At 42.9% G+C, this 25,668-nt stretch overlaps 1 protein-coding gene across 2 annotated transcripts in view; it reads left to right on the top strand.

Moving 5' to 3' along the window:
- Nucleotides 1-5,083: 5,083 nt before the first annotated feature.
- Nucleotides 5,084-25,668, top strand: part of STOML3 (stomatin like 3) — a 67,090-nt gene continuing 46,505 nt past the window's right edge. The window contains exon 1 of one of the 2 annotated variants that reach the window (XM_073662576.1): nucleotides 5,084-5,333. The gene's annotated coding sequence lies outside the window, so the exon portion shown is untranslated. The remainder of the gene's footprint in view (nucleotides 5,334-25,668) is intronic. The other variant, XM_073662575.1, reaches the window with a different exon arrangement.

Below are 25,668 nucleotides of genomic sequence, written 5' to 3'. Positions count from 1 at the left end.
TAGGTCATCAATATCTGATCGGTGGGATCCGACACTCCCGCTAATCAGCTGTTCCCAATCAGCTTGTTGTCGGATGTGCTGAGTTGCGGAGCTGCATGGCACAGTGGCAGCGGGCTGTGTACTGCATATCCATCCCCTATTGATTAGAATACCTGGAAATGGCCATTATGGAGCTGTGCAGCAAACGCAACTGAGCACATCTAGCCAACTCTGAGAACAACAGTTTGATGGAGGTGCCGGGTGTCGCACCCCCATCTTATAGAGTAGATTACCTCTCCTAAGGATGTGCTATCTATACAAAAAGTACCAACCATTTTAAGCATCTGATCGTCTTCCATATAGGCCAAACAGTGATGGCCTGACATTTGGGTTAATTTGGAAGGATGTTCGCAGTGGTTAGTACTTGGATCAAAAATAGGGTTGCAGAAAATGGTTTACATATTTTCAAAAAGAAAACAGTCTTAAAATATAACCTATATACAGTACAGACTAAAAGTTTGGACACACCTTCTCATTTAAAGATTTTTCTGTATTCATGACTATGTAAATTGTACATTCACACTGAAGGCATCAAAACTATGAATTAACACATGTGGAATTATGTACTTAACAAAAAGGTGCGAAACAACTGAAAATATGTCTTATATTCTAGGTTCTTCAAAGTAGCCACCTTTTGCTTTGTTGACTGCTTTGCACACTCTTGGCATTCTCTTCATGAGCTTCAAGAGGTAGTCACCGGAAATGGTCTTCCAACAATCTTGAAGGAGTTCCCAGAGATGCTTAGCACTTGTTGGCCCTTTTGCCTTCACTCTGCGGTCCAGCTCACCCCAAACCATCTCGATTGGGTTCAGTTCTGGTGACTGTGGAGGCCAGGTCATCTGGCGTAGCACCCCATCACTCTCCTTCTTGGTCAAATAGCCCTTACACAGCCTGGAGGTGTGTTTGGGGTCATTGTCCTGTTGAAAAATAAATGATGGTCCAACTAAACGCAAACCGGATGGAATAGCATGCCGCTGCAAGATGCTGTGGTAGCCATGTTGGTTCAGTATGCCTTCAATTTTGAATAAATCCCCAACAGTGTCACCAGCAAAGCACCCCCACACCATCATACCTCCTCCTCCATGCTTCACAGTGGGAACCAGGCATGTAGAGTCCATCCGTTCACCTTTTCTACAAAGACACGGTGGTTGGAACCAAAGATCTCAAATTTGGACTCATCAGACCAAAGCACAGATTTCCACTGGTCTAATGTCCATTCCTTGTGTTCTTTAGCCCAAACAAGTCTCTTCTGCTTGTTGCCTGTCCTTAGCAGTGGTTTCCTAGCAGCTATTTTACATGAAGGCCTGCTGCACAAAGTCTCCTCTTAACAGTTGTTGTAGAGATGTGTCTGCTGCTAGAACTCTGTGTGGCATTGACCTGGTCTCTAATCTGAGCTGCTGTTAACCTGCGATTTCTGAGGTTGGTGACTCGGATACACTTATCCTCAGAAGCAGAGGTGACTCTTGGTCTTCCTTTCCTGGGGCGGTCCTCATGTGAGCCAGTTTCTTTGTAGCGCTTGATGGTTTTTGCAACTGCACTTGGGGACACTTTCACAGTTTTCCCAATTTTTCGGACTGACTGACCTTCATTTCTTAAAGTAATGATGGCCACTCGTTTTTCTTTACTTTGCTGCTTTTTTCTTGCCATAATACAAATTCTAACAGTCTATTCAGTAGGACTATAAGCTGTGTATCCACCAGACTTCTGCACAACATAACTGATGGTCCCAACCCCATTTATAAGGCAAGAAATCCCACTTATTAAACCTGACAGGGCACACCTGTGAAGTGAAAACCATTTCCAGTGACTACCTCTTGAAGCTCATCAAGAGAATTCCAAGAGTGCAAAGCAGTCATCAAAGCAAAAGGTGGCAACTTTGAAGAACCTAGAATATAAGACATATTTTCAGTTGTTCCACACTTTTTTCTTAAGTATATAATTCCACATGTGTTAATTCATAGTTTTGATGCCTTCAGTGTGAATGTTCAATTTTCATAGTCATGAAAATAGAGAAAAATCTTTAAATGAGGTGTGTCCAAACTTCTGGTCTGTACTATATATATATATTTATATATATATATATATATAGTAAAGCAGCAGCTTTTCCACCAGGTAATTTCAACACAAAGGCTTTATTTCACATTCAAAGCACAAACCTTTTCACATCTGGATCACAGCTGATAACATCCGTATACAGTTCGGTGCTGTGGGCGCCTTCACCACTATAGGAATCTTGGGTCCTATGTCTGCTTTACCTCTTGCACCTGCACTCCTGTAGGAATCACGAGAGCTGTGGTTGCTCAGACTCTGGTCTGTGTTCAATCTCACACAGCTAGGCATACTCAGAACTTCTAGCTCTTCTGCACATGAAACCAAAAACTGACACACCCAACCCTTACCTGCAGGATTAAATGTGAATCGTGGCCACGGGCCACTTGCAAGACCCAGACTGAAGGGAAAGATCCGTCCCACTACCTTCCTACAGATCTTTCCAAAAATAAAAGTCCATATCAGATTTTCCTAAATCTGACTTTGTCAAAGAACTTGACCCAGTCCACACTTACTTTTATTTTGCTTTGTAGCAAATTGTTCTTGTATGTAGAAATTGTTTTTTTTTTAAAAAAAATAATAGCTAGATGAATCATTTCAGAACTTTCTCTACCTTTAATGTTACCTATAATCTGTATAAATTCATTGAAAACAATTAACTAAAATAGTTTCAGGTGGAAAAATAGTAATAAAAAACTAAAATAATTGAATAAATATTCACACCCTTAAACTACTTCTTTTCTGCAGTAGCCTTTGAATTTATGACAGCATTCCGTCTTTTTGGGTAGGAGTCTATCAGCATGGCACATCAAGTATTGGCAATTTTTGCTTACTCTGTCTTGTGTTAGCGCTCAAAATCTGTCTTTTTTTGAGAGCATCTCCTGTTTATAACGCCGCCTTCAGGTCAACTACAGATTTTCAATTTGATTCAGGTCTACACTCTGGCTTATAGCAAAACCATTATATTGTTGATTTATATGCTTACAGTCATTGTCATGCTGAAAGGTTAAATTCCTCTTCAGCTTTTTAGCAGAGGCCTGAAAGTTTTGTTGCAAATTTGACTGAGATTTGGAACTGTTCATAATTCCCTGCGCCTTGACTAAAGCCAGCTGCCAAAAGATGGCTCCAAAGGATAATGCTGCCTCCATTATGCTTCACTCTGGGTATTGTGTTCTTTTGTGATATGCAGTGTTAGCTTGGCTTCGAACATACCTTTTGAAATTTAGGCCAAAAATTCAACCTTGTTCTCATCAGAACATAACACGTTTTTCAACATGCTTTTGGGTTTTGGCAAAACATATCTGGGCTTTAATTTCTTTTTTTTTTTTTTAAGAAAAGACTTTTGTCTTGACACCCTTCCCCACAGGCCCGACTTATTAAGAAAATTAGAGAATGTTGTCACATGCAGTACATAGCCATGACAATTGTACTGCACAGTGAACTCTGTAAAAAAAAAAAAAAAACATTTAAAAACAGTCCGAAATTAAATTTTTTTTTTTGTTCATGCCTGCTCACAAAAAATAAGCAGTAATCAAAAAGCTGTACATACCCAAAAATGGTGACAATAAAAACAACAGGCAAATCCTGCAAGAAAAAAAGTTCATACACCCCATTTATGAAAAAAAAAAATTGGTAGTGTCAGGATATGGTGTTGTTTTTAATGTAATTTATTTTGTAAAAGCAAACCATAAAAAACTATATATATTTGGTATTCTCATGATTATATCAACCCACAAAATAAAGTAAGTATCATAATAAATGAAATAAATAAATCTCCTGACAATTATACCAAACAGTGAATGGTGTTTAAAAGACAATGAACAAAGTATAGAATTGCTATTTTTTTGTTCTTTTTGCCTCCCAAAGAGTTAATAAACTGATCAAAAATTCACATGTACCACGAAATGGCACCAATGAAAACTACAGCTTGTCACTCAAAAAATAAGCCTTCATACAGCTCTGCTGATGGAAAAAAATGTAACTTGTGGGTCTCCGAATATGGCGACCCCAAAACAAGTGATTTTTTTTCCGCTGATTTTTATATTTTTATCCCCTCTCTGCCACCTAACTGTTCAGACAGATCTCAAATTCCCCTATATGTAGTCTCAAAAAGTCTATCCACTAATTATAGATTGTATCAGACACAGCGCCACTCTTGTCTAGAGGCTGTATATGGTATGGTAGTTCTTGTCCATTCAAATAAGTCTGAGCTGCAATACCAGACATAACCCATGGACAAGAGTGGCACTGTAAATGTAAGAAAGCAGCCATGTTCTTCACTGTTCTAATATCAACCACCTATCAAATCATTGTCAGGATTCTGCTACCTAATCTGAGAGAAGCATAATATAGGGGCAGAGACCCTGATTCTAGCGATGTATCAGTTACTGGGCTGCTTACTGTAGTTTTGACAAAATCAATGTTTATTTCGCAGGATAAATATAATTTGAGGACTAGTAAACCTGAAGGCAGGGAGTCCTCCATATTCATGAGCTTTGTATAACCCCCACCCCCACCACTGATTGCCAGCTTCCTGCCTATGCACAGTGTACACGGAAAGCTGCCAATCAGTGATGTCGGCAGGGTTATACAGAGCTCAGCATTCAGAGAACTGCTAGATCTGCAGCAGAGAAAACAGTGATTTTATCAAAATGACAGCAAGCAGCTCAGTAAGTGACACGTCACTGGAATCATGGTCTCGTCCCCTACATCATGCCGCTCTCAGATACAGGAGCAAAAACCTGGTGACAGATTCCCTTTAAAATATAATATTTGTTTGGTCAGGTTTATTTATTTTCATTACACCAATGCACTTTTTTGGACTCGTAGTATGCCATTTTCTCTACACTACAGTGCAATAGTATCACCTTTGTATCTTGTTTTAGGCATTTCTAAGTAGAGAATTAAAACCTGCATTTCTACTTTCTGATCTCGGCTCTGTAGTGTAAATACATTTTTTTTTTGTCGCAAAGTTGACACTGAGCTCATTGTGATACCTGGCTGTAACACTGGACTGTAGTGCACTGGTATCACTATCTATGCATAGTTATGATACTATGGCGACTGCGGTCTCTATAGAAATGAATTCCCTTTTCTCAGTGCTGCTCTGAATCAAACCGAAGGATATCCGTGTTGGTGACAACATACTAAAGTGTAAGAGGCGTGTACACACCATGCAAAAGAAGTAGAGGCACAGAAGGGCGCTCACACCTTCACGGGGCTAGAACTGCAATCAGCACCTGCAGGTAAGTACACACAACTTCTAAAGTATAGCAAAGTCTGAAATATTTTCTAATATTGATAAAAGTTTTACATTTCCAGTTAATTCTACCTGTCCATACAGGTCAATAAGTATACTTGTTGCTTAGCATAGTCTTCAAAGAAATATATATATTGCTTTAGAGCTGAGTAATTGTCTGTCCGTGTGCAAGACAGGATCGATCTAAGTCAATGGTACAATTCAACAAAACCTAAGACATAAACAAAATGTACATGAACATATTCAATGCTGTAAGTATAAGCAATAGTGCATATAAATAAAAAGGGTACCGGTACTTAGTAAACTGAGTACTAATGTTCTGGACCCGGTCCTGCTCGGTCCTTATTCACACTGACGTCACTATGACGCATGGTAAAGTTTTAATACTAGAGGTTAGGACTATCCCGATTGGGGTCACCTTGACGCTGGTATGATGGCTTTTACACTTTTTATTTTTTTTATCAAAAAACGGTGTTTACTAAGTACCCAATATTATTTATATGCACTATTGCTTTTACTTATTTACTAACAGCAGGGTTGCTCATTTTGTTTCTGCCTTGGCCAGTGTGAACATGCTTCTATTTTGCATGCATACCAACTCATACTCCAGTTAATTTTTTTTTTTGCGGTTAAGTAAATGGTACAATTCAGACAAAGGTTTTTCCATATGGATACAGGGACTGTGATTAAAAAAGAAAAAAAACATATGTACAGGACTTTCTCACTGAACTCAATGGATGATTAAACAGAAAACATGGACAATACCTGTATGGTGTCTTTTTTTTAGGAATCAATTGCAAAAATAATACAAGAAACTGAACTGGTTCTTTTTTTTAGTTAACATCATAATAAATAGATGTCATGTGGATGTTGGAAACTGACATACGGACAATATACAGACGTGATTTTTGCACATAAAAAACATCATACAGATGAACAAGATCCTTCTTCTGTTTAGGACATAAAACAAACAATTTTTGATGTCTTTCTGCAATCGGCTTTAGGCTTCATGGACACAGATGTACTATATCTCCATACTAACCCCAAATTTTATGGAAGAGTAGTACGCCACCCAGAGAAGACTATGGGGCATTATAAAGATTCATTAGCAATTTAGAAACACATTTGTACATCCATATTTACGACGTGTGCAGGCCAATAATTAGTGCAAATCTCAACAGAAGAAGGCAAAAAAATTGTTCCTTCCCATTCTCGACAGCATAAAAAAGGCAAAATCCTATTTTAAGACTCCTTACGTGCACATAAGCAACTTTACTGCTTGGGAATTTGGGAATTCTGATTTTGCAGCCTTGATAAAAGCTGATATTTTTTTGTCATAGTGTGGACTGTGTGTGGTGTTTTTGTTGCAACGTTTCTCCTTTTGAATTCTAAAAACATTTAGTTCTGTTTTTATATTTGGTTTACATTTGTACTGGTGTTTTGTTTTTTTTAGAAATTTATCTTTATTAAATTTTGAAAAGGGAATACAAATGCAAATGCGAACACTGGGTACTAGTTGTGTCACTGTCACGAGTGAGTCAGAGGTGACAGACAGTCGCCCTGCAGTTGGTTGCAGGAGATCTCTACGTTTGGTATTACAGACATCTTCTTAGAGACTGTCTCTAGGACCCAGCAGCTACCTCCCTCTGGCTAATTAACACCCTGCCTGGGTGTATAAATACCTGCTGTGTTTCAGAGGGAGGTGCCGGCCATATTCACTACTACCTGTGAAAGCTTTAGCAAGAGCAGTACTTCATCCTCTCTGTAGGTTGAGGACGTGTGCGCATTTGTCTGAAGTTCATCTAAAGCTAAGCAATTTCCCCCTGTTTGTCTACCCCTGTTGTCTATAGTGTTTAATGGAGATCAACTAGTGCACATCTCCTTCCTTCCCTAGCCTTAGTCATACGCCAGGAAAAGACAGGGCGAGGCACGCATGTGGTGATTGGTGAAGAGCCAATAAAGGGACGTTAGGGGAGACAGGGTGACACTAGATCAACCTAGGAGGTCTCCACTTCCTCCCTTTCCCTAGAGTCTGGGCTCTCTTTCCTTCTTCCCTTTGTGTTGCACTACGTCTTTCCCACACCTTGCGTAGTAGGTCAAACATGACCACATCACCATAACAATAAACAGTGTTTCCAAAACATTTGAAAACAAAATGAAAGAAGTAAACGCAATCCAAGGTAGAGTAGCTGATATTACATTGGTCCAACGTGTTTTAGGATATACTGACGTGGTGACTCAGACTTAAACATTAAGTCATTACATATTCATGTGACTTAACCAAGAGGGGTAATAAAAGAAAAAACGAGAAGAAGTTAAAACCAGAAACACAAATACACACAAAGACAAAGGGAAGTGGGGGAAGGGATATATGGGTAAGGGTAATGTCAGAGAGGCTCCTGAAGTATAGACTTAGTTCTCCCCTATAAGGTCAAGGTAATCAGCGGAAGATTTAAACTCCAGCCAGTAGAACCATGTTTTATAAAATATATTATGGGAGTTATTGATCGTGAAGGTGAGCTCCTCCATTAACATAATCTCATTTATTTTAGAGAACCAAAGTGAGATTGTCGGGATATTTTTACTTTTCCATAACAAGGGAATACATGCTCTAGCAGACGTGATCAAGTGTCTCAGTATCGAGTTTTTATATGTTTTTAAAGGGATGTTGCTGTGATGGAGAAGGACGAGAGCGGGGTCAAGGTCTGTAGTAAGATCAGTGAATGTAACGGGTCTGGGAGGTGGAACCTCTGTGCAACTATACAAGGGGGCAGTCCTTGTAAGGAAGCGGGTGGCTCCCAGGGAAGACGGGCAGGTAGTCACGGCAAGTGACAGGGACAGTCTCTGGGTAGAGGGGCAGGTAGTCACGGCAAGTGACAGGGACAGTCTCTGGGTAGAGGGGCAGGTAGTCACGGCAAGTGACAGGGACAGTCTCTGGGTAAAAGGACGGGTACTCACGGCAAGTGACAGGGACAGTCTCTGGGTAGAAGGACAGAAGGCAGGTGGCTGGTGAGCGCTCCCAGGTGAGCGGGCGAGAGTCTCTGGACGGGCAGGTGGTCACGGCAAGTGATGGCAGAGCCTCCAGGTAGGCTAGCAGACAGGTAGAAGGTGAGCGCTCCCAGGTGAGCAGGCAAGAGTCTCTGGACAGGCAGGTGGTCACGGCAAGTGACGGCGGAGCCTCCAGGTAGGCTAGCAGGCAGGTAGCAGATGAGCGCTCCCAGGTGAGCAGGCAGGCTGGTCCATAGACAGACTGACAGGTGTCGGAAAGCAGACCGTCGGTCCGCAGGCTTGCAAGCAGGTAAACGGATATCAGGCAGGTATCAAGCAGGTAACTGGCAGGTAACTGGCAGGTAACAGGCAGGAATCCGGCAGGTGACTGGCAGGTAACAAGCAGGAATCTGGCAGGTGACTGGCTGGTAACTGGTCACGGGACCTGAGGGCTGAAGCAGAGTGAAGGCTTTGCAACAACATTGCTCGGGCACCTCCATTTTGGAGGAGGTGCCTTAAATATGGGAGGTCCTCCGGCAATTGGCCGGGGACTCCTTAGGACGGCGCGCGCGGTCCCTTTAAGAGAGGGTGAACGCGCGCGCCCTAAGCACACTGCCGGGGAAGGAGCGCGTGCCGGAAGCAGCGGGGAGAGAAGCGCTGGAGGACGCCGCGCCAGGAGCGGGGAGGTGAGAGGGACGGCGTCTCTGCCTAGTACGGGGCAGAGACGCCGATGCTACAGTGAATTTAAGAATCACTAATTGTACTTTTTCCCAGAAAGGAGAAAGAAGTTTACAGGTCCAGAAAATATGTAGTAGGTCACCTTCCTCCTCCCCACATCTCCAACACATAGGACTAGCATCTGGAAATATAGAGTGTAGGTGAGTTGGGACCCTATACCATCGAGAAACAGTTTGTAGCTGGCCTCCTGAAATCGTGAGCTGATGGATGATTTATGTGTCAAGGTGAATATACGCCTCCACTGATCCCTCGTTAAGGTGCAACCCAGATCTCTCTCCCATTGAGATTGGAAGCGTGTTTTTGACTGGTCCAGGGGTTCAATCAGTAGGGAATACGAGAATGACAAAGTATGTCGGTATTTGAACATTCCACCCCAAAAATTGTTTTATCGTTTTTATAAAAGGCTCTAGGTGGGAGAGATTGAAAAAAAAATTAAAGTTGGCCAATTCTCGAGTGTCCCAAGGGAGAAATAGTTAAAAGACCCTGAAAATGTTCTTTTGAAGGCCACAAGTTTCCCTGTCCGAAGTGTGTCACTCTGAAATTGCCATTGTTTAACCAGGATCGAAAAATGTCATCCTCTATTCCCGGGAGGAAAAGTGGATTGCCCAAGATAGGGTACATAGAGGAATATGGGGGCAGAATTGATGAACGAACCGAGGGATTATTGTAGTGACGCGCCCCCTGGGCCGTGGGATACTCGGCAGCTGGGCCTCTGCGTATGCCGGTGGGGGATATCACGGTGGCTGGCCCGGTCCGTGATCCAAGGCGGTCAGTAAAAAGGGGAATATTTATAGGGGATTTGGAAAGTTTGTGACACCACCTGTGGAATGCGGCTAAGGGGAGCCGCCGCTGCGGAGCAGTCCTCTGGAGCTGGTGATACGGCAGCAGGGATGGTGTGGCTCTCCACAGGTAGAGCTAGCTCCAGGGCAGTGTGGGGGTGTAATGAATGGTGGTGCAGGGGAGAGACGGCAGGATGGTCCCGGAGGAAAGACGGACACTCACACGGGGGTAAGCTTCAGTACCTTTACTGGTGATGCTGCAGGCACGGTCCAGGGTACTCCGGGTGAAGGGCGCACTTTTGGACTCTCCCCAGTGAGCGGGTATAGGGCCTCCTGGAGCTAGGCCTAGCTTGATTACTGTCTCTCTTTGCACCTGCTGACCTGGTGGTAGGGCCTTCTCTTTGGAGATCACACTCCCTGGACGCTGGGGTCTCCGTGACTCCTAGCCCTGGTACTGCAATCAGCATTTGGTGATCCTGGGACCTGTAGTCCTCCAGGGGTTCCAGTGGTTCCTACTGGGTGTAAAGGGTCCCTGTAGGCGCGGACCCGGTGTCCGGTATATATTTCGGGGTGAGCCTGGTATGCTCCTCTGCCCCCTCACTACTTCTTCCTTCTCCTCTCGCCTTCGGCCACACTCAGGGCCCTCACTAGGCCTTCACACGTGCTGTAGGCCTTGGCTCGCCTAAGCACAGCAGCCAGCGTGCTGCCTCTTCGCTGCTCTCTGAGCGTCAGCACGCTCTCAGCTCAACTCTGAGCTCTGTCCCTCTCTGTGTCCGAGAGACTAACTACCTCACTGAAACTCCAACTGAGACTGAGCTGCCTGGCTCCACCCTCCCTATATATATCCCTTACGGGCTCCCTCTGCTGGTCTGAGGTGGTAGGGTAGAGGTGTGTGAATGTGTGAGGGCCTCTTGTGGAGAATTCCATCCATGCACCCTTCTGGGATCTGTGGCACCAGTGCGCAGCAGGGCGCCACAGTAGCATGTCAGAGTGGTCCCAATTAACGGATGAGTTTTGAGTGTAGAAATTGTAGATAAATCAAGCCGAGGGGTAGTTATTAGAGGGATGTTTGTAAAACTTTGTTAAATCCAAACCCATGCTTCAGATCCATTCCTACACCAATCCATAACTCTAGAGAGGTGAGAGGCAATATAATATGATCTGAAATCAGGTAGCCCTATACCCCCTCAGGACTTTGGAAGATACAGGGTGGCCCTATCAAAACATGGAGGTTTACCCAACCATATGAATTTAGTTTGGACCGCCACGAGACTCCTAAAGAAGGACGAGGGAATGCCGATCGGAATAGCCTGAATGACGTATAAAATGTGAGGGATGATATTCATCTTAAAGATTACGCTTCTGCCAAACCATGTAAAGGCACTCCTCGTCCATATCGAGCAGTCCCCCTGCACCGATTTAAGTAACCTAGGAAAATTAAGAGAGTACGTTAGTTTAATGTTATTTGGTAACAAAATTCTTAAATATGTATGGCTGTCTTAGCCCATTTAAAACTAAAGACTGTTTTCAAGGGTGCCAGGACTGTATGTGGAATATTAATGTTCAAGGCTTCCAATTTGGAAAAGTTAATTTTGAAGATTGAAAGGCTATTATATGTACTGAATTCTGTCATCAATTTACGAAAGGAAATGGTCTGTTTATTGATGAAGAAAAGGACCCCGTTAACTTTTACACAAGCAGTTGGTTTTGAATACAATGCTGAAATCCAGTGTAACATATTGGATTTCAGGCCCAGTCGAGAAAGCGTTTCATTCATAAATATCCAGTTCACCTTATCGAATGCCTTTTCTGCATTGGTAGACAGAAGCATTAGGGGCTGAGATTTAAGTCTGGTACTGTATATTAGGTTCAAAGCTTTGGTTGTGTTATCCCTTGCCTCTCTACCATCCCGTCTGATCTGGATGGATAATATCTGATAATAGTGGAGATAGTCTGCATGCAATCATTTTTGCGAACAGCTTAATGTCTACATTAAGAAGGGAAATAGGTCTGTAGCTTGCACATTGAGATGTGTCTTTCCCCTCCTTGTGTATATCCGATATGTGTGCTCGCAGAGTATCTCCTGGGAGAGAGGATCCTTTGGATAAAGCATTGAGGCTAGAGATAAGATGGGGAGAAAGAGAATCCAAAAACAACTTATAATATGGTAAAGAAAACCCATCTGGGCCGGAGTCCTTACCCGCTTTGGTTTCCTTTACAGCTGTTTGTAGTTCTCCTATTGCAAATGGTAGTTCGAGGGAATCTCTTGCAGCTTTAGACAAAGAAGGAAAACCAGACTCCTCAATATATGTCTGAATACGTGATTTAAAGTCAGCACTTTGTGTAGAAGGATTAGTTGAGTCTACTGAATATAATGAAGAGTAGACATTTTTAAACGCTTCCGCGATGTCAGAGAGGAGGTGCTTGCGTCTTTGCGTTTGCTCCATGATTGAAGGTATATATGTGTTAACTCTCTGTATTCTTAGGGCTCCAGCTAGAGACTTCCCACTTTTATTGCCGTGTTCATAATAATGATGACGGTATTTGGTGAGGTCGGCTTTTGCTTTGTGTATGAGTAATCAACGCAGAGATTCACGTTTGACTATCAGAGACCTTTTTATGGCATCAGATGGGGAGTGTTTGTGTAATCTCTCTAAGTTTTCAATCTCTCCCAACAAACGGGTGATCTCTTGAGCACGTTCCTTTTTTTACGGGCCCCATGCTTAACGAGGATACCTCTAAATCCAGCACTTGTGTGCATCCCATAAAATACAGGGGTCCATTCCCTCAACAGAGTTTTCTGTGAAATATGTGTCCAGAGAATTTTGTAAATCTGTCCTCACGGCAGGGTCAAGGACGGATGAATTCATACGCCAATGGCACTGTCTGGCCCTAAATTCAGGAAGAGCTACTGAGACACTAACAAGTGCATGATCCAAGAAGATGATATCTATATTGGTTCCTAGAAACAAATAAATGTCCTGATGTCTTACAAGAAATAGTCAATTCTTGTATACACGTGATGGGAGTTTGAGTAGAAAGAGAATTCTCTGTCTGTTGGGTGGAGAAGTCTCCACGTATCAATCAATTGGTGTTCCTGCAGGCTTTTCAGTATACGTCGTTGCGTGGGTCGCGAGAGAGAGTATACTCCCCTGGAGTTATCTATAGAAGAATCGAAGGCTATATGAAAGTCACCCCCCAGTATCAATATTCCTTCTGCGAAAGTCGCCACTTGGTCTAGTTATGCAGAAAGTGCCTTGTCCTATCCCGAGTTGGGTAAATATAGGGAGGCGAATGTAACCTTGGTGGGACCTATGAGGCCTTTAACCATCAGAAGATGACCTTCTCCATCTGTGCAAGAATCCGTGAATTTCCACGGTACTGAGCGAGATATGAGTATGCAGAAGCCTCTGGACTTTGAGTCAGGAGAAGGACTGTGGCAAACCGTAGGAAACCTATAATTAGACATCTTATAAGGTTTATTTTGACAGTAATGCGTTTCCTGCAGGAAAGCGATGTCCATTTTCCTTTTATGAAGGAGATTAAATAAAATAGACCTTTTCTCAAGGCTGTGTAGTCCTTTAACATTTAAAGAGCCCACCGTAAGCTCTGAACAATGTTCATGTGTCATTGTGTTAGGTTGGGATAGGTAGGGAGACGGGAAGAAAAGGGGATAGACAATGGACCGGGAAAAGACTTAAACAAGATAGGGACAAAAAATAAGGTCCAAAATGTCTAAGATAATCCCTAGGGAGAAAAAGGGGTGCTGTAAGGGCACCAGACACCTATTAATGAAAGTATCAATACAAAAATCACTGCCAAAACCCATTTCTCCTATTCATAAATTATGATTTCTGTGTAATAGTCAGAAAGAGGCTTATTCATTTGAGAAACAATTCACAGTGTATTATTAATAGATCTAATAAGAACTGGAGAAACTATGAATCCCATATAGAGAAAGTAAATAACAACAGAGAGAAATAGCAACATGAGAATTCAGATTTGTATCTGATAAATATATGAACCTCCCCTCCTTTCTCACCACCCACCCACTACCCCCGCTGCCCTTGTCTGCTAATTTTAACCTATTTCTGGAACAATATGCAACAAGGGAATACCTAATCAGAGTCTCAGCATATCAGTCCATATGGCTATATTAACTTATATACAAAAAAAAGGATATAACAACTTGAACGTCACAGATGAGTATTCTTGGTTCGGTGGGTGTTGTAAGAAAGTTGAGTACAGGAGGAAGGCCATCAGATGTGTTGATTGGAGAAGAAAGAACAGGATCGACTCAGGTAGGGTCTTGTGTCGGGCGGTCGCGCCTTCTCTGGCATGATCGTTGTGGCAGTAGAAGATATCCTTCTAATTTGTACAGGTGTTTAAGGGAGCCCCCATTCCAATTACCAGTATAGTGTCGACCTGGCCAGTTTTATTGAAAATGACACCCTCAACATCAGAATAGCCATTCTCCTTATTTGCCATTTATTTTGTAATTTCAATTTATGTAGTACCATAAATTCAATATGTAGCAGCAAAGTAAACCAGCAATACATAATTGAAGTAGCAAAATAAATACATTATGGTAAGTCAGTAAGGGAGTCTCATCAGTGGCGTAACTAGAGTCCGATGGGCCACAGTGCAAAATTTTCACTTGAGTGCTCACCTGCATGTTTGTCAGATGTATGGGCCCTTGTAGCATTCCAGGTCCTGTGAAGACATAGCCCTCTTATTTAACAATGTCCCACATCCTGTAATAATGTCCTCCATCTTGCCCCATTCCAGGTATAATGTCCTCCATCCTGGGCTTTTTCCAGGTATAATGTCCCCCATCCTGGGCCTTTTCCAGGTATAATGTCCCCCATCCTGCCTGGCCTTTTCCAGATATAATGTCCCCCATCCTGGGCCACTTCCAGTAATAATGTTCACCTTCATGGTATAATGTCTCCATCCTGGGCCCCTTCCTAGTATAATTTCTCCCTTTCCTTATATAATGTCCTTCATATTTCCTGATATGTCTCCTTTTAATAGTATAATATCCTCCATCCTGGCATAATGTCCCCCATTATGGGCACCTTCCAGTAATATATGTCCTTTATTCTGGTATAATGATCCCCTTCCAGTAATATATTTCCACCATTCTGGGCCCCTTCCAGTAATATATGTTCCCCATCCTGGAATAATGCCCCCCATCCTGAGCCCCTTCTAATAATATATGTCCCCATCCTGGTGTAATGTCCCCCATCCTGGGCACCTTCCAGTAATATATGTCCACCATTCTGGGCCCCTTCCAGTAATATATGTCCCCCATCCTGGTATAATGAGCTCCATCCTGGGCCCCTTCCCGTAATATATGGCCACCATCCTGGGCCCCTTCCAGTAATATACTGTATTTCCATCATCCTGGTATAATGTGGCCATCCTGGGTTCTTCCAGTAATAATGTCCCTGTTCTGCCACTGTTCTCCAACAAATATAAAAAATAAACAATTCTACTCACCTTCCCCCGCTCCCACGACGTGTGGCGTCCTCTTCCATCGCTGGCGCAGAAGCCGGCAGCTGACTTCAATGTGCAAGCAACAGGTAGCACATGATATATGCACCTTAAGTGACTTACATGCCAACGTTAGTGGCCAGCTTCTGATTGGCCAGCTTCTATTGCAGTGAATCGGCGGACCCCCCCCCTGCACCGGCCAGGTCACGATCGGTGGTTTTCACGGATAGCATTTGTACCTGTGATAGTCTATGGAGTCATACACATGTCTGTGATTTTCTGCAGACTGAGTGATCCATGCAAAATCGTGGAGACATGCCGATTTTGATCTGAGAGTCTGATCAAAATTGGCAATGCAAGTCTATGGGTCCATAAAAAAAAACGGACAGCACTCTGTGGACAGTCTGAACTTTTTTTTTATCTATGGACTCTTAGCAAAGTCTGTCTTCCGTGTGTCATCTGTTTTATACAGATCTCCATAGACTTTAATGGTCAAGTCTGAACCACAAAATGGATGAGAATAGGATCTGTTCTGAGTCTCACGAATCTCTCACTCAGATCCATGATTTTAACAGATGCGTAAATACATCCAGTTCAAGTGCTTTCGATAAACTCGGACAGCACTAGGACTAGTCGCATGACTGTGGGAATGCTGATTTAGGTATAATGGACATAGTAATAATGGGCAAACTTAAAGGGATTGTCTGGGACAATCCTGATATGCATGGCACCCAACCCCTCATCCTGGTATGCATGGCTCCCTCATCCCTATCCTGGTATGTATGGCCCCATCATCCCTATCTTGGTATGCATGGCAGTCCTCATCCCCCAATCCTGGTATGCATGGCACCACATAATCCTATTCTGGTATGCATGGTACCCCTCATCCCTATTCTGGTATGCATGGTACCCCTCATCCTGATATGCATGGCATCCCATCCATCATCCTGGTATGCATTGTACTCCTCATCCCCAATGCTGGTATGCATGGCACCCCTCATCCCCAATCCTGGTATGCATGGCACCCCTCATCCCCCAATCCTGGTATGCATGGCACCCCTCACCTCCAATCCTGGTATGCATGGCACCCCTCACCCCCAATTCTGTATGCATGGCCACCTCACCCCCAATCCTGGTATGTATGGCACCCCTCACCTCCCAATCCTGGTATGCATGGTCCCCTCACCCCCCCCAATCCTGGTATGCATGATACCCCTCACCCCCCAATCCTGGTATATGTGGCCCCCTCTCCCCCAATCCTGGTATCTGTTGCCCCCTCACCCCCCCAATCCTGGTATGTGTGGCCCCCTCATCCCCAAATCCTGGTATGTGTGGCCCCCTCACCCCTAAATCCTGGTATGTGTGGCCCCCTCAACCCCCAATCCTGGTAGGTGTGGCCCCCTCAACCCCCAATCCTGGTATGTGTGGCCCCCTCATCCCCCAATCCTGGTATGTGTGGCCCCCTCATCCCCCAATCCTGGTATGTGTGGTCCCCTCATCCCCCAATACTGGCATGTGTGGCCCTCTCATCCCCCAATCCTGGCATGTGTGGCCCCCTCACCCCCCAATCCTGGCATGTGTGGCCCCCTCACCCCCTAATCCTGGTATTTATGGCACCCCTCATCCCTTTCGGGCTGCACACATATGAAAAAAAACACTTATACTCACCTTTCTGCCCTGTGCTCAGCGCTGCTGTGTCCCATTCTGTCGGAGGCCAGGGGAGGAGTGCGGTGCTGGAGTACACGCACGCCCATACCGCGCTGTCCAGCGCCATTTTGCTGAAGACATACTGCACTATGCGCATGTGTCGATTCCGACGCCTTCACTCTGCCCCCGGTCTCTGGGCAGAAGAGAGGCGCCGCGGCAACACTCCTCCTGGTCAGGTAAGTATGGCGCCGGAGATCGCGGTATGCGTTCAGTGTCTATGCATAACGCGATCTCCGGCGCCATACACTCCTCTTACCTGCAACGGCTCCATGCGTTCTTCTGTCTGGAGCCGCACTGCGCAGGCGTGTTGCGCTTGATCAGTCTATAGAGGCTTCAGACAGAGGGATGCTTGTAGCATTATATTATAGATATATATATTATACAAACCAATGTAGCAACAACCCACAAATATGCTGCCCTAATAATTCAGGGTATATGATAGGAACATTTTCCAACTTTAATGTCACCTATAATCTTTATAGTTTCATTGAAAAAAATAAACTGAAATCGTTTCGGGTGGAAATATAAAAATAAAAAAATTAATTAATTGCATAAATATGCACACCCTTAAATTAATACTTTGTTGCAGTAGCCTTTGAATTTCATACACCATTCAGTCTTTTTGGGTAGGAGTCTATCAGCATGGCACATTTAGAATTGGCAATCTTTGCTCACTCTGTCTTGCGTTAGCGCTCTAAATCTGTCAGATTGCGAGGGCATCTCCTGTGTACAGTGCCCTCTTCAGGTCAACCACAGATTTTCAATTGGATTCGGGTCTGGGCTCTTTCATTCTATTGTATGTTTACGTTCATTGTCATTCTGCAAAGTGAAATTCATCTTCAGCTTTTTAGCAGAGGCCTGAAGGTTTTGTTGCAAATTTGACTGATATTTGGAACTGTTCATAATTTTCTGCACCTTGACTAAAGCCAGCTGCCAATAAACATCTCCAAAGCATAATGCTGCCTCCACCATTCTTCATGCTGGGTATTGTGTTATTTTTGTGATATGCAGTGTTGGCTTTGTGTCAAACATACCTTTTGAAATTTAGGACAAAAGTTCAACCTTGTTCTTATTAGAACATAACACGTTTTTTCACATGCTTTTGGCAGACTTGTACATTTTGGCAAAACATATCTGAACTTTAATATTTTTTTTTTGGAAGAAAAGACTTCTGTCTTACCACCCTACCCCACAGGCCAGACATATGAAGAAAATTAGAGATTGTTGTCACGTGCAGTACACAACCATGACAATTATACTGCACGAAGAACTCTGTAAAAAACAACATTTAAAAACAGTCCCAAATTTAAAAGGGGGATATAAAAAATTTGCCTAAGCACTAACAGGTACGTAGTTGCGACCTACCTGCCTGTTGTGCTCTTTGCCATTCTCTGCTGGCACTGAGTGCATATTTTTTATTTATTTTTTTGAAAAGTCCCGGATATTCACTTTAATGTATTTTTGGTCATGCCTGCTAACAAAAAATAAACAGTAATCAAAAAGTTGTACATACCCAAAAATGGTGCCAGTAAAAACTACAGGCTTATCCTGCAAGAAAAAAACCCTCATACACCTCCATTAATGGAAAAATTAAAAAAAAGGTGATGGTATCAGAATATGTTGACCAAAAAAGAAAAAAAAAGATTTTTCTTTTTAAGTGTAATTTCTTTTGTAAAAGAAGCAAAACATAAAAAAACTATATAAATTTGGTATTCTCATGATCATATCAACCCACAAAATAAAGTAAATATCATAAATAAATATCATAATAAATATCCTAACAATTATAACGAACAGTGAATGGTGTTTAAAAGACAATAAACAAACTATAGAATTCCTATATTTTTTTTCTTTTTGCCTCCCAAAGAGTTAATAAACAGTGATCAAAAATTCCCATGTACCACAAAATGGCACCAATGAAAACTATAGCTTGTCATGCAAGAAATAAGCCTTCATACAGCTCCGCTGATGGAAAATTGTTTGATTTATGGCTCTCTGAATATGGCAGCCCCAAAACGAATTATTTAGTTTTTTTCAAAGAGTGTATTAATTGTACAAAACTAATAAACAATAAATTAAACTATATCAATTTTGGTATTGTCATATTTGTACTGACCGACAGTCAATACGTTACTTATGCAGCACCGCGAATAGCATAAAATGTAAAACACAAAAAAAATGGCAGAACTGTTGTTTTGTTTGTATTCCTTCCAATAAAAAGTTAATAAAAGTTTGTTAATAAGTTAATACTCGCAAACAAAACTTATCCTGAAAAAAAACAAACCCTCTAAAAAATAAAAAAGTTATATCTCTTGGAACGTGACAGTAGAAGTGAAAAATGGCACCCTGGTTGTTTACCGGTGGGACCCTGGCCGTTCACCGGTGGGACCCTGGCTGTTTACTCTTTTTTTTTGACTGACATTACTCTTTACGGCTGTTGGGTAATATTTAGACTCTGTTTGATTACTTGCTGTTTATACACTTTTTATTCTCTCCCCCTCTCTTTGAATAGGCTTACCTAGACTTTTTTTGCTGGTTCTCTACTCCCTGCCTCCCTTTTCGATTGGGATGTGCATTTATATGGGTATATGTGTTGTGGTAGGTCGACTTACTCGACTTCTTAAAGAGGCAATTAGGCGTTCGTGACATCCATTGCATATACTGTGGTAGTTGAAGCTGAGGCAAGTAACCCTCTGTTAAATCAACATTATCTGCAAGCAATGACTGCATGAGACTGGCTCACTGCCTCCATCACTATTCACAGGTACTGAGCACTACCTAAAAACTTTAGTTTTTCGTTGCCTGGTGAAAGTGACATTTTAGAGAGTGATATTCTTAAAAGTCAATTATTATCTATTTTAAAGGGGTTGTCCACTACTAGACAACCCTTTCTCAATCTGAATGCTTGCCCCCGTTAAAATAAAGACACCTAAACTCACCTCCGGTGCCGTTCCAGTGGTGTCGGCACTCGAGTTGGTCATGTGAAATTGTTATGTTATGCCCAATCAGCGCTGGCATCACTGTCCCCACCTTCAGACGTATAAGTAATCAAGAGGAGGCGAGGGACCAGCCGCAGCTCTCACTTCCACTTGATTACTTATATTAAGGCGAGTTGAGAAAGGGTTGTCCTAGTAGTTAGCAGCCCTTTTAACGCTATGGGGCAGTGTAGGGGCTTCATATGTGATGACAGGTTCTTTTTGATTGAGAATTTGTCCCCACATTTATGCTGCATGAAATAGTGACAGGCGCCTTGATTTCAGCAGCATCTGTTATGTGTGAATTATATGCACTTGATCAGTTAAAGGAGGTTGTCCCAGAGGCGTAGCTAGGGTTTTGGTTCAGAGGGGGTGAAACTTTTGAGTGGTCCCCTAACCAGGTAACCCTGATTACAACTATGGCGGCACACCCTAATAGTGGATGTAGGAGAACCTCGGCAGATGACTGTGCTGTTACTAACTAAATTCTCTATACAAAGACCAACACTGATATTACAGCCATATGGTGACCATATAGTGGTAGATACCAGTCCTGCAGAACATATAAAAGATTACAGTACAGTTATATATTGTGACTTACAGCTGACGTTCTTTCCGGTGGAGTCATTCACTTTTCCCGCCTTTTCCATCTGGCCCAGACTGACATGACAACTTCTTCTAGCCAGGACTCGTCTGCAGAGATTACAACAAAGACACATCCGACTGCTCACATTTCAGGCACCGTCTCCATATATCCCCAATCTGCACAACCTCCTCATCCTGCTGATATCCCAATACTGAGCTGCTGCTGCCGTATGTGTCCCTATTACTGCACCTATTGTGTGGTACTGTGTGCCCTCTAATTTTACATCTATTGGAGCCCTGCATTCCCCTTTCATTGCATTCGTAAAGTATGATGGGGCCATACTGTACCCCACCCCTCAAATGCCCCGGAAAAGTATGGTGATCCCAACACAGTATGGTCCCCAACTGTGACCCCACACAGCCCTCCATGCAGTATAATGGGCCTACATACAATATAATGGCCCCCACCTCTCAACACTGTATAATGTCCCCCACACAGCATGATGGAGCCCACACAAACCTTCAAACTGTATAATTGATAGCATATAATTTAAAGGCCCCCACATAGTCCTCCATACAGTATAATGCACCTCCATAGCCCATACAACATAATGCACCTCCCTAGCCCATACAGTATAATGCACCCCCATAGCCCATACAGTATAATGCACCCTATATAGTATAATGCACCCCCATATAGTATAATGCACACCCATAGCCCATACAGTATAATGCACCCCCATAGCTCTTACAGTATAATGCATACCCATATAGTATAATGCACACCCATACAGTATAATGCACCCCCATAGCCCATACATTATAATGCAGCCCATACTCCATACAGTTTAATGCATCCCCATAGCCCATACAGCATAATGCACCCCATAGTCCATACAGAATAATGCACCCCCATAGCCCATACAGTATAATGCATCCCCATAGCCCATACAGTATAATGCACCCCCATATAATATAATGCAACCCCATAGTCCATACAGTATAATTCACCCCATACAGTATAATGCACCCCCATATAGTATAATGCACCCCCATAGCTCATACAGTATAATGCACCCCCATAGCTCATACAGTATAATGCACTTCCATAGCCCATGTAGTATAATGCACTCCATAGTCCATACAGTATAATGCACCCCCATATAGTATAATGCACCCCCATAGCTCATACAGTATAATGCACCCCCATATAGTATAATGCACACCCATATAGTATACAGCACTCCCCTAGCCCATATAGTATATTGCACTCCATTGTCCATACAGTATAATGCACCCCCATATAGTATAATGCACCCTCATAGCCCATACATTATAATGCAGCCCATACTCCATACAGTATAATGCACCCCCACAGCCCATACAGTATAATGCACCCCCATAGCCCATACAGTATAATGCACCCCATACTCTATACAGTATAATGCACCCCCACAGCCCACACAGCATAATGCACCCCCATAGCCCATACAGTATAATGCACCCCCATAGAACATACAGTATAATACACATCCATAGCCCATACAGTATCATTTACCCCATATAGTATAATGCACCCCCATAGCCCATACAGTATAATGCACCCCCATATAGTATAATGCACCCCAATATAGTATAATGCACCCCTATATAGTACAGGGTGGGCCATTTATATGGATACACCTAAATTAAATGGGAATGGTTGGTGAGATCAACTTCCTGTTTGTGGCACATTAGTATATGGGAGGGGGAAAACTTTTCCAGATGGGTGGTGACCATGGCGGCCATTTTTAAGTCAGCTATTTTGGATCCAACTTTATTTTTTTCAATTGGAAGAGGGTCATGTGACACATCAAACTTATTGAGAATTTCATAAGAAAAACAATGGTGTGCTTGGTTTTAACGTAACTTTATTCTTTATTCTGCTGCCCATTGTGTTGGATTGTCAGTGCAAACCTCTTCTCCCACTCTTGACACACTGATAGCAACACCGCAGAAGAAATGCTAGCACAGGCTTCCAGTATCTGTTGTTTCAGATGCTGCACATCTCGTATCTTGATGGTATGGTGTGGTATATGGGGTACCAAGATAGTGGGGCCATTCTTCATCAATGGAAACCTCAATGCCACTGGATATCTGAAGTTGCTACATGATGATGTGTTGTCCTCTTTATGCACTGAAGATGGCACGTTCCCTGAGTTTTTCCAACAAGATGGTGCACCACCACATTATGGGTGTCAGGTCCCAGCATTCCTACATGAACAGTTTCCTGAAAAGTGGATTGGTCATCTTGGGCCAGTTGAATGGCCACCAAGGTCTCCCGATCTGACCCCCTTAGACTTTTATCTTTGGGGTCATCTGAAGGCAATTGTCTATGCTGTAAAGATATGAGATGTGCAGCATCTGAAACAGCGGATACTGCAAGCCTGTGCTAGCATTTCTTCTGCGGTGTTGCTATCAGTGTGTCAAGAGTGGGAGAAGAGGGTTGCATTGACAATCCAACACAATGAGCAGCACTTTGAACACATTTTATAAGTGGTCATAAACTTGTAAAAAAACTCATGAAAGAATAAAGTTACTTTAAAACCAAGCACACCATTGTTTTTCTTATGAAATTCTCAATAAGTTTGATGTGTCACATGACCTTCTTCCCATTGAAAAAAATAAAGTTGGATCCAAAATGGCCGACTTCAAAATGGCCATCATGGTCACCACCCATCTGGAAAAGTTTCCCCCCTCCCATAAACTAATATGCCACAAACAGGAAGCTAATATCACCAACTATTCCCATTTAATTTAGGTGTATCCATATAAATGGCCCACGCTGTATAATGCACCCCCATAGCCCATACATTATAATGCACCCCCACAGCCCATACAATATAATGCACTCCCATAGCCCATACAGTATAATGCAGCCCATACTCTATACAGTATAATGCACCCTCACAGCCCATACAGCAGAATGCACCCCCATGGCCCATACAGTATAATGCACCCCCATAGGCCATACAGTATAATGCAACCCCATAGCCCATACAGTATAATTCACTCCCATATAGTATAATGCACCCCCATAGCCCATACAATATAATGCACCCCCATACAGTATAATCCACCCCCATACAGTATAATGCACCCCCATAGCCCATACTGTACAATTCACCCTATAGTCCTCAATACAGTTTCATGGCCTCCACAATGTTCTAAAATAAATCTATAAAATACAATACTCGCCTCTCTTCGTTCCCCACTGATTTGGTCGCCGCAGCTTGTGTTCTGAAGCATCGCACATTTCAGCTGACGCTCCCTCCTCCATTGCTTTCAACTATATCAGCAGTTGCCAATACTGTTGAACTTGCCCCCCAGCTCAAGGGCCCAATAGCGGCAGTGCAGGGAGATCATGTCTCCCTGCTCTTCTGCAGAGTTTAACTGTATCGGCGCACGCTGATAAAGTTCAAAGTAGCGTAGCTCCGGGTGGGCCCCTCAGAGCACGGGGCCTGAGGCGACTGCACACTTTGCTCCCCCGATAGGTACGCTACTGGGTTGTCCACTTTCAGAAAACTTGGTCCTTGGGCACATTTTGTTATAAAGAAACACACCTCGCTTACTCAGCCATTCAGTGAGCTCATCGGCTCTGAGCGGGATGTTCCGTTTCACAGGCGGAGGAGCTGAGCTAACTGATCCGCTGACAATGTGTCGTCAGCTCTGCAGTAAGTACCGGTATTCGGGACCACCAGAGGAGACTCAGCGGTGGACTCGTGGATGCAGAGTAAAGCGCGGTTTGTTTTTTATAACAATCTGTGCCTGGGAACCAGGATTTTCTGAAAGGAGACAACATCTTTAAATTCACTTTTTAATAGTTGCTGTGCAATGTTAGATGTGGTCATTATGAGCTCGCTCCCTCTATTCTCCTACTGCTGATTAACACTTTTTCTTCCTATTACTGTACATATGCAGAACGCTGCCATATGCTTTGCGCACACAACGTCTTTAAAACTCAGGCAAACCTGATGAATTTTTCACGCAGAAAACGCTTCACGAAACTCTATATTTTTTTCCTGAAGTTTCTTCTCAGTCATTTCCTGAGCGTTTCTCCCACAGTTTTGGCTGTCGGTGTTTTTTTTATGGTTTTAGTGAAGTTTCTGGTCGTTATTTTTCAGTCCATTGAATAATGAAGAAACCGCTAGCATTTTTTAAAGCAACAATGACAGCAAAACGATCATCTTTCCCATTGATTGGTTTTGTAAAACGCCAGAGGAATGGACATATCGCTTCTTTTATCCACTTGGCGTTTTATAGAAACCTGAAGTTGTTAAAAGATGTTTAAAAGCCTGAACATATGAGCAGCAAGTTTTTACATATTTTTTTGAAAGTTTTTTTGACAGAGTCTCTGGCAGTTCCCGCTGTGGAATCCTCCTGAAAAAGATGTCATGTGCACATAGTCACTCAGCGGCATTTCCTGTATTGTCAGTATTCCCATAGTGTTTTTTTTATTTAGCAACTATATGTCAGTATTATCGCGTGTCTTGTTGTGTTATTCAGTCACAATATAGCGGTAATATTCAGTCTCTGTATGGCGGTTATCCAATCCCAGTAAGGAGGTGTTTATATGCTGTAGTATTTAGTCATGGTATGATGGTGTTATTACGTCATGATAAAGTCTCCGTATAGGATTAATCTTTGGTCTCAGTATTTGTTATGTGCCCAAGAAGACCACATGATGGAGAACACAACCCACAGCACTGACACCAGGACCAGGCTGCTCGCTAGGCAGCTCAGACTCATAACTAGTGATCAATTACAGATAATAGTTTTATTATTGATGATCTCCTTTGTTGCCACTGACCGATTAACATTGAGCATACCATACCAATAAGTGGTGAGAATAAATGGGCCTTTAATGGGGGCGCACTTATGCTCTGTGCCTAGGGCAGCATGTACTGTAAATACGGCCCTGATCTACGTCATTTCTTTTAACCACTTCAAGGTTCGGAAACATGGTAATTCCTGCCTACATATGCATGAAAGTATAGAGTAAAAGACGGCAAAA

Source organism: Phyllobates terribilis, unplaced genomic scaffold (genome assembly GCF_046119375.1).
Source record: "Phyllobates terribilis strain yellow unplaced genomic scaffold, ASM4611937v1 Scaffold_2__4_contigs__length_985480577, whole genome shotgun sequence".
Taxonomy (NCBI): domain Eukaryota; kingdom Metazoa; phylum Chordata; class Amphibia; order Anura; family Dendrobatidae; genus Phyllobates; species Phyllobates terribilis.
This window is presented reverse-complemented; position numbering and strand designations above follow the sequence as displayed.